Source organism: Gossypium hirsutum, chromosome A08 (assembly GCF_007990345.1).
Source record: "Gossypium hirsutum isolate 1008001.06 chromosome A08, Gossypium_hirsutum_v2.1, whole genome shotgun sequence".
NCBI lineage: Eukaryota > Viridiplantae > Streptophyta > Magnoliopsida > Malvales > Malvaceae > Gossypium > Gossypium hirsutum.
Genome location: NC_053431.1, coordinates 117,495,896 through 117,506,884, shown reverse-complemented (window position 1 = coordinate 117,506,884; position 10,989 = coordinate 117,495,896). Strand labels below are relative to the sequence as shown.

Here is a 10,989-nt window from a genome sequence, read left to right as displayed (position 1 = left end):
CATAAGTATGAACTAAACCCCCTAAATACCTAAGGGGAATGAAACCTAAGACAGATCTTGTTATTATTATCTGAATTGTATGATAAATATTTGACTTGTTCTTAATTATGTGTTCTTAATTCTTGTTTTAATATTTCAAAATATTGATTCAAGTTAATCCTCTTATTCAGAGGAGGAATAGACCCTGTCTAAGAGGAAATTTGTAGTAATTAAGCGGAGTTGATTGCATGCCTAGAGATAGGGTGATAAGATTTTGTCGGATTAGGGTAAAACCTAATAAGGGGATCCATAGATCGAGTTAATGCAACACTATGGCGTTAATTAGAAAGAGATTTCAATTAATCAACCTAGGGTTAGACGTTATTAGTCTCGAGAGAGATAATAATATAACTTAGGGATTTTTACGGGTCAAGTCAAATGAATAAATCGTCTGATTCAGAGTCAAATAACAAGTGAAGTCTAGGTGGATTTCTCCTTGGGTATTGTCTTTATCAATCGAATTTTCCCAAAAGCTTTTCCCCAATTTCTCTCTGTGCACTATTAGTTTAGTTAATTAGTTTAGATAAACAAATCCCTTAATTTTTAGGCTAGATAATAAAAAGAAAGTAATTACTAGTACTCTTGGTTCCTTTGGGTTCGACAATCCGGTCTTGCTAAAGCTATACTACTATTCGATAGGGACACTTGCCTTCATCGTGATAATAGTTAGTTTTAAGAACAATTACTTATAAATTTTTTAAAACCTATCGCGAATATAACGTATCAAGTTTTTGGCACTGTTGCCAGGGAACTAGGATATTAGGAACACTAAATTTTTATTACTTTAGCCATTCTACTTTATTTTCAATTTAAATTTTTATTTTCTTTTCTAATTTTACGTTTATTTGTTCCTGGTATGACAAGAAGAAACCCGTAGGACCATTACTATTTGATAGTGAGATCGATCACACAGTTCACAGAAATCTAAGAGAAATAAGGCGAAGCTTACGATACACAGAGGAAAAGTAAGAGGACGATACTTCAACCATAACCGAGGAGATGGCTGAAAACCAAGAAAATCTGCTACCTCCTGCAATTGCTACTAATCAGAATCCTGCTTCACGTACTATGTATGATTATGCTAAACCTTCTTCAACAGGAACTGAATCGAGCATAGTTAGGCCTACTGTTGCTACAAATAATTTTGAACAGAAACCTAACACAATTCAAATGATACAGCAATTTGTTCAGTTTGATGGTTTACAGGACGAGGATCCCAACGCTCACCTGGAAAATTTCTTAGAGTTTTGCGACACTTTTAAAATCAATGGCGTTTCTGATGATGCCATTCACCTTCGGTTGTTTCCCTTTTCGTTAAGGAATAAGGCTAAACAATGGTTGAACTCGTTACCACAAGGGTCAATCACAACTCGGGAACAAATGACCGAAAATATTTTATTAAAATATTTTCTGCCTGCTAAAGTAGCCCAATTACATAACGATATCTCCTTTTTTGTGCAGATGGATTTAGAAACACTCTACGATGCATGGGAGAGATACAACGATCTGTTAAGAAGGTGCCCTCACCATGGGTTACCACTCTGGCTACAGGTTCAAACGTTTCATGATAGCCTGAATCCTTCGACTTGACAGATGATCGACGCAGCCGCTGTTGGAACTATCAATAATAAGACACTTGAGGATGCTTATGAATTTATAGAAGAGATGTCATTGAATAATTATAAGTGGCAAGTCATGAGGAAAAAACCAACAAAAATAGCTGGCGTTTTTAACGTCTATTCGGTCACCATGCTCTATAATCAGGTAGAACTTTTGAATAGAAAAATTGACGGCTTTCTTGGTTCTTCGCAAGTTCACCCAGTAATTCAGTGCAAAAAAATAGAAGTGGATCCAGCAATTCAGAATACTCACCCTATGGCCACAACATGGAGAACGAGCAGTTAAATTACATAGGTAATAATCCTCGATCTCAAAATAATCCTTATAGTAATACTTACAATACAGGTTGGAGGAACCACCCAAATTTCTCATGGGGAGGCCAAGGGAATCAGAGACCACCACCTCCAAGCTTCCAACAACTACCCTACCAACAAGAGAAAAGGTCGAACCTTGAGAAGATGGTAACAAAATTTATTTTGGTGTCAGAAACTTATTTTCAGAATACCAAGACAACATTTAAAAATCAACAAGAGTCAATCCAAGGGCTCGAAACTCAGATAGGTCAGCTTGCTAAATTGATATCTGAACGACCACAAGGTAGCCTGCCGAGTAACACTGAACCTAACCCAATTGAGCAACTCAATGCAATTACCATTCAAGATGAGTAAGGGTTAGTTGCACCTGAACGAAAACCAAGGCAAGAAACTGTGGTAAGTAAAGGAAAAGGTGAGGTGGACTACAATGACCAGAAATCGGTAAGTAAAGACTACAAACTCGTGTGCCATACCCTAATGCGACAAGGAAAGACCGTACAGACGAACAATTCTGTAAATTCCTTAAATTATTAAAGAAGTTACGTATTAGCTTACCATTTATTAAAGCTCTTCGTAGATGCCAAACGCAGTCAAATTCTTAAAGGAGCTTTTAATAAATAAGCAGAAGTTGGATGAGGCGTCGCATGTAGAGCTAAATATGGTTTGCTCAACCATACTACATACTAAGCTGGCCAACAGATTAAAAGAGCCAAGGAATTTTACGATTCCCTGTCTAATTGGTAGCCTAGATGTTAATAGTACTTTGGCTGATTTAGGGGCTAGTATCAATGTCATGCCTTACAAAATGTTTAAGCAACTAGGTCTTGCGAAACCTAAACAAACTAGGATGAGTATTCAATTAGCCGATAAAACAATCAAATTTCCTAGGGGGATTATTGAAGATGTACCCGTTAAAATTGACATATTTATATTCGCAGTTGATTTCGTTTGTTCTAGACATAAAGGAAGATAGTAACGTTCCTTTAATTTTAGGGAGGCACTTTTTAGCAACCGCTAAAACAATTATTGATGTTGGCACAGGTGAACTCACACTTCGTTTGGGAGACGAAACAATCACCCTTCAAGCTCGTAATACGAGTAACACATCAAAACTTAAAAGTGGTTGTATAAATCATTCTACTAAAACTGACCATGTGGTGCAACCTACTTTGCAGGAAATAAGTTTGAAGAACCTACATGAGCCATGTTCAAGCAACAACAAAAGACCTATCTATGAAGAACGAAGGCTACAAATTGAGGAACTAGATGAATGGCGGACACATAAATCGAGGACACACGATAAACCAAACTCACGCCATGACGATCTCAACGTCGCACCAAATAAACTTAAGGTTGGAGACAATGTACTACTAGATGCAGCAGACCCTCGCATTGCCACTTCTGAACCTAACGGAGAAATCCCTCTTATAGTACTCAGTATTTTCCCGTATGGTACAGTCGAGGTAATTCATCCCAAATTCGACACTTTTAAGGTAAACAGTACTCGTCTTAAACCTTATGTTGATAAAATTGAGAGTAGGGATGAGGTGTGTAAACTCCTTGCGCCACCATGACCATATACCAAAAAGGTAAGTCGAGCTTAGACTATATATAAGCGCTTCTCGGGAGGTAACCCGAGCCCTAACGATGTTAGCTTTATTAAAAATTTTAGTTTTAACATCTAATCACTAACTGAGTTATTGAAACACAGGTTCTCTAATCCACACGGCAGGGTACACGGGCGTGCCTTAGGCCGTGCCCACACCACGAGAGAAGACACGGTTGTGCGATTCGGCCGTGTGAAAATAGGGAAAAATTTTCCTCAAACACAGGATGCGACAAGTCACCACGACCATGTTACGTGGCTGTAAGTGGGTCTGTCAAAACAATACGGGTGTGCGTCAAGCCCGTGTCGAGAAACCGTGGTTGAAACTGAGAATTTAGCACGGGCATGTGACACACCTGTGCCCACCACCCGTGCTCAAGACTGATAAAACAACACGGGCGTGCGCATTAGAACACGGGCATGGGAGAAGCGAACGAAGTAGGACACGGTCATGCGACACGACAGTGGGTACCAACATGCCTAAAGAGCATGGGCGTGTGCGAGTCTCGAATGCGCCCAAATTTAAAAATATTGCGAAACATACAGGCAAACAATTAGGGCACACGAGCGTGCCCCACGGCCATGTACCCCAAAATCTATATAAAACCCTCACTATTCATTATCCTCTTCTCCAAAACCCAACTCTAGCCGCCGGTCTCCTATCACAGGCCCTCTCTGCCACGCCAGTGCGCCGACCCCAACTCTACCCTAGACACTCGAAACTCCTTCCTCCATCAACATACTGAATATGTTCACTCTTTTCTCTCTATTTTCTTCATCTCTTTTACCAATTTTCTGATTCTTAAGGTGTTATTTGGCTAATTTTTGATGAATATTCATAGTTCTCACTAAAGAAATATGCTTTTAGTCTTTGCCATTATTAGTCAATACTTTCTGGTACATTGATTCTTTCTTCTGTTCCCATAGAGTCTATTTCATTCATTTCATGTTGACAATAATCATGCTTGTCTTACGTCATTTGCTATATAAACTTCTATCATCTAGATTAAACTGCTGCGTATTGTTCAGTTGGTTGGATTGATTAACTTAACTACATTCATAAAAACCTCTTGAATTAGTTATTTTATGTTATATTTTTCGTTTGTTTTGCAGATACATTATGTTGAATCATGGTAAAAAACCGTTGTTCTCGCTTTCAAGAAAAGGAAAGGAGCAGCGTCATCCTCGGGTCTTACCACGGAGATCAAGCACCCTTTTCTTCAGTTCCCCTTAGAACCTCAGAAAGAGCTATTTCAAATATTATGGGCCCGACCCCTAGGTGTGGGCCGCTGCATTGACTGGGCCGCGCTTGAACAAATTTAGATGGCTGACGCGGTCTGAGCCCTCTTAACGACTGAACCATGGAGGCTCTTCTTTGAGATCATCGAGCCGACATACCTCGAGCTCACAATGGAACTCTACTCGACCTTCCATCTTCAAGTCGTCATGACAAACTTCGACGATCCTGGAATGGTCCAGTTCTGCCTTGGTGGTCTAGTGCACCAGTTGAGCGTACCGGAGTTCGGAATTGCACTTGGGCTGTACATGAAGGAGTTCATGGACAACAATAAACTCGACACTCTCCATCGCCACATCAACTACTCTCCCTCAAAGTGCTGGAAGGACCTCGTCCCTACCTAGGCCACCTATGATCCTAGCCACTCTAAGGCGTCAGCCCTCGCCCCATCCCTGCTATACCTACACGCCATTTTAGCCTACACTCTGACAGGACGGCGAGAGAGCACCGGCATCGTCAACACTCACGATGCCTACTTGTGAGCATGGTTAACGGGCACGTCTTCGACCTTGCCTACCTCATTTCCCTCACCATCCGCCATCAAACGGAGCGACATAGGAGATGAGTCATCTCTATCAGGCCCTATGTGACTCGATTGGCTCGGCACTTTGGGCTCCTCAACACAGTGACATAATCATCCTCCCTCACTCTCATCAGCCAGATGTCCCCACAGGGCATCTCGAGCATGCTACATATGAGGATGATCGAGAAATGACGTGGCACCCAACCTCCTCAGTACCGTCTCATCCAGTCCACCGAGAAGGAGGACCCAGAGGACATTACTTATGATGTCCCTCCATGTCATGAGGACCCACCGTCTCAGCCACCACCCATATATCGTCTAGTTCATGCGGAAGCTTCATACTCTGACATCTCTGAGTGCCTCACTCGATTTGAGCAACAGTGTTTTCAGCGTTTTGATCACATTGATACTACTCTTCATCAGATTTCTCAGCACCTTCACATCTCATCGCTACCACCACCTCGCGAACCATCTAACGATGACGATGTTTAAGAACTTTTTATTATTTTTATTTTCACTTTTATCTTTATTTATCTTCTTTAAGTACTTTTTATTTTATCTCCCTTTAATATTAGTTTAATTTTAGTTTTTACAATTTTTATTTTCGTCTATTTCATTACGAGTAATTATGCTTCCTTATATTTCCTAAAGAGTTCTTGATTTTATCATAGTCATAAAGAGCTCCAAAGCTCATCATCAAATAGGTACTAAAAACTCCACTGGCAAAGGTTCTCCATGACTGTTATGTCCTGCTCGCCCACGACCATAGCTACTACCAAATATAATACTCTTTTGGCACAGGACTTATGGACTAATGAAACCCTACCACCACCGGAGTATCCTCCTCCACTCTCATCATTGTCTTAGCCGATTATTCTCCATAACTGCAATTCAAGGAGTTCATTCATCGTTCAGGAAGTTTCACCTCTCCCCCTATCTTATGATTATATATCTATATTTTTCAATATATCCATCTTTGTACATTGAGAGCAATGTATATCTTAAGTGTGAGGGGTCTTTTATATCATCATTAGAAATCCCTGAATTTTGTCTTATTCTCACGTGAATCACTCATATCACTATTAGAATGAATTTTAATTAATTTATGATTTTTATTGATTTGTCTTGAATTAAAACATAGGCATTTACGCATTGATTATTTAAACTTTGAGACATTAGGGAATCAAGCATGATAAGTTGATTTTTGAAGAATTAAAAAATTTTAGGTTTCTTCCCTAAGTTTAGGTATTATCTTGAGTTGAAATTCACAAGTTTAAACATCAAAAAGCCACAATTTTTGTGAGATCTTAAGCCTTTAGAGCATATTTTGTTTCTTTCATGCTTACTTTTATTATAAGTGCGTCAGTATTGATTTTTTATTCTAGAACTTGCTTGATTATGCATGTCAAGACCACACCATTTGATTTGATATGTCGAGATGATAAAGGCACTTAGGTTTAACTCACTCACTCCACAAAAGCCTACCTTATAATTAACCCTTAGTGAACCCCTTTGAGCCTAACAAGCCATCAATTGATTCACCCTCAATATTAACCCATAACCCATTATTGTTGAAATCCCCTAATTTGATCCCTATTTTTGTTGAGATTTGATTTGAACTAATTGCTTAGTTATGTTTTATTCTTCGTTGCAACAATTAAGTTCTATGTTATTTGATTCAAGTTTAAAAAAAATTAATACTTACATACATATTAGTAGTAATTTGTCATTTTTTAACTTGAGTGCTCCATACTCTAAGAAGAAGCTCACTTGTTTTGAACTGATAATTAGTTATTTTTCTAGGTAGATGATTTCTTCAATTCAATCTCGATTCTAACCTTTTCTTTCAGTTTGTGACCACAACCCCTAACCAAAGCCACATTACAATCCTCTAAAGACCTTTTTGATTGATGTATCATCTCAATTTATAGTGGTGGAGATTTGATTTTCATGCAAGCCTATGGTAATAACTTTTCATATTGACTAATGAGTACTTTATTTGATGTCCTTAAACATCTCGAGTGATTTGAGTGAATCTTTAGTGAGAATGTTAAACTCTGTGATATTTTGATCAAAGGTGATTACTTAGATGAGGGGGGACACCTATGTTTTCATGATAAAATGCTCAACTTGGAATGTTTGAAACTTTGATGTACTTTTAGTTGAATTTTCAATGTATGGTTACTTATGGATTATTTTGAGATATTATTGATAGGGATTATAAATTGAGAAGAATTTATTTTGATTGTGAGTTGAGGATTTTGCTTGAGGACAAGCAAACACTTAAGTGTAGGGGTATTTGATAAACCGTAATTTATACATATTTTTATCCCATGCTTAGTACATTTATGGAAGATTTCTCCTTAGATTTGGAGAATTCGAAGCTCCTAATTCTTTAATTTCATGTTTTATACTTAGATGAGCATAGAAGAATAAAAAGAGTGAGAAACGGGCTGAAAACGGAGAAAATAGACCCACGTGGGAAATCAACACGGCCTGGACTTTCTCACACGGGCGTGGCACACGGCCGTGTCCATTTGGCAGGATCGAAGCATGACTTACACGGGTAGACTACACGTCTGTGTCTATTCAACAGCCTTGACCACGGGCTAGAGTAATCGCACACGGGCGTGCCCTGCTGAGCCCAAGTATAGACTTATTTGGAAAAGGCCACTTTTGAGGACTCTTAGGCATTCTAAAGTCTATTTAAACACCAGAGGAGGCACTTAAAAGAGACACACAGAGGAGGAGCCAAGGAATTACTCAAGGGAAGCCAATTGATCCATCTCAAAAGCTGGATTCATCGTCAAAACTAAAGATCTCCCTTCAATTTCCATTCAGGAGTTTTGGGTTTTCTTTATGTTTTGTTCTCTTTATTCTTGTGAGATGTTTTCTTTCATAAGTATGAACTAAACCCCATAAATACCTAAGGGGAATGAAACCTAAGACAGATCTTGTTATTATTATCTGAATTGTATAATAAATATTTGACTTGTTCTTAATTATGTGTTCTTAATTCTTGTTTTAATATTCCAAAATATTGATTCAAGTTAATGCTCTTATTCAGAGGAGGAATAGACCCTGTCTAAGAGTAAATTTGTCGTTATTAAGCGGAGTTGATTGCACGCCTAGAGATAGGGTGATAAGATTTTGTCGGATTAGAGTGAAACCTAATAAGGGGATCCATAGATCGAGTTAATGCAACACTAGGGCGTTAATTAGAAAGAGATTTCAATTAATCAACCTAGGGTTAGATGTTATTAGTCTCAAGAGAGATAATAATATAACTAGGGATTTCTACGGGTTAAGTCAAATGAATAAATCGTCTAATTCAGAGTCAAATAACAAGTGAAGTCTAGGTGGATTTTTCCTTGGGTATTGTCTTTATCAATCAAATTTTCCCAAAACCTTTTCCCCAATTTCTCTCTGTGCACACTTAGTTTAGTTAATTAGTTTAGATAAACAAATCCCTTAATTTTTAGGCTAGATAATAAAAATAAAGTAATTACTAGTACTCTTGGTTCCTTTGGGTTCGACAATCCGGTCTTGCTAAAGCTATACTACTGTTCGATGGGTACACTTGCTTTCATCGTGATAATAGTTAGTTTCAAGAACGATTAATTATAATTTTTTTAAAACTTATCGCGAATATCACGTATCACTCACGTATGCTATGGTTTGCTCACATGCAGATTTATCATATGCAATTAGCAGATACTTACAGGTGATTATCAGAAAATCCCTGAATTTTTATCTTGTTCTCAAATAAATCTCTCATATTACTATTAGAATGAATTTGATTGATTTATGATTTTTATTTATATGTTTTGAATTAAATCATAGGTAACTGTGCATTGATTGTTTAAACTTTTAGACATTAGGGGATCAAGCATGATAAGTTGACTTTTGAGAATTAAAATTGTTAGGTTATTTCCTTGAATTGAGGTATTATCTTGATTTTTTTAGTTTACAGGATTGACATCAAACACCCATAACTTTCGTGAGATTTTGAGCCTTTTCGAGCATATATCTTTCTTGCTCACTAATTTTTTATGAGTGTGTCAACATTGATTTGCTATTCTAGAACTTGCATCAATAATACATGTCGAGACCATACCTTTGATTTGATATACTGAAATGATAAAGGCACTTAGGTTTTAATCCATTTACCCCATAAAAAGCCTACCCACATAATTGACCCCTAGTGAACTCTTTTAAGCCTTGACTATTATTTCTTGATTTTCCCCTTAATAGTAACCCTCAACTTAACCATTTTTTATTTGTTAAGAATTTCTCCCTTCTCATTGACTCCCTTTTTATCGAGATTTGATTTGATTAATTACCTAACTATGTTCGTTTATTCCAGTTGTTGGGTTATTTATTATTATGTTCGTTCCATTATTATACTTGTTCTTATTCTTTAAAAAAAATAGTATATTTATTTTCATTCAATCACATATTTTTCTAAAGAGCTTGGATAAGTCAAAGTTGTTTTATTGAGAAAAGCTCACATCATTAGTTTCGGATGGTTTGAATTCTGACACATTTTTGTAATTCAGCAATTAGCTTCATTTGTCAAAGTTTGGTAATTTATTTAAATTAATCTCGATTCTAACCCTCGTTTTCAGCCTTTATCCACACCTTTAACCCAAGCCCCATTGCAACCCTGTTAAAGACCTTTTGATTTATGTATCATCTCATTATAGTGGTGGAGATTTGATTTTCATGCAAGCCTATGGTAATAATTTTTCATGTTTACCTATTGAGTGCTTAATTATTGAACCTTAAACACTTTGAGTGATTTGAGTGAATCTTTAGTAAGGAATGTCAACCCTTGTCAATTTGGAATTAAAGGTAATTACTTAAATAAAGGGGGATACCTACGATGTTATGATTGAAATGTTCAATTTGGATTGTTGGAAACTTTAATGTTCTTTTAGTTAAGCTTTCAATGTATGATTGCTAGGGATTACTTCGAAACATTATTGATGAGAATTATAAGTTGAGAAGGATTTATTTTATTTGTGAGTTGAGGATTTTGCTTGAGGACAAGCAAATGCTTAAGTGTGGGGATATTTGATAAACCATAATATATACATATTTTCACCCCATGCTTGGCATATATAGTGGTGAGTATTCCTGCCTGTCATACGGGCGACCCGGGTTCGATCCCCGGCGAAAGTGCCAAAAACTTGATGGTCGTAAAACTAACTAAAAATTCAACTAAGGCAAGTGCACCTATCGAAAGTAGTATAGTTGAGGTCAGACCGGAAATATCGTATCCACGAGGACTAAAAGTACTAGTAATTACTATCTTTTTATTATCTAGCCCGAGAATCGAAGGGATGTTTTAAAAACTAAAATTAACCATCTAATTAACTAAGATTACGACAAAGATAAAAATTGAAAAATACTTTAGGAAAACCGATGGAGAAGACAATACCCAAGGAAGAATCTACCTAGACTTCAATTATTACCTTTGAGTTAGATGATTTATTCACTTGACTTAAACTGTAGAAATCCCTGATTTATGTTAATATCTCTCTCGAGACTAAAAACAACTGACACTAGGTTGATTAATTGAAATATT

The 10,989-nt window shown here is 37.2% G+C and overlaps 1 non-coding gene across 1 annotated transcript; it reads right to left on the bottom strand.

Annotated features, from left to right (window-relative positions):
* Positions 1–1,468: 1,468 nt before the first annotated feature.
* On the bottom strand, positions 1,469–1,574 carry LOC121205177 (small nucleolar RNA R71). Its single transcript, XR_005900262.1, has one exon. It is a non-coding gene; the product is annotated as a small nucleolar RNA R71 (small nucleolar RNA).
* Between the last annotated feature and the right edge of the window lie 9,415 nt (positions 1,575–10,989).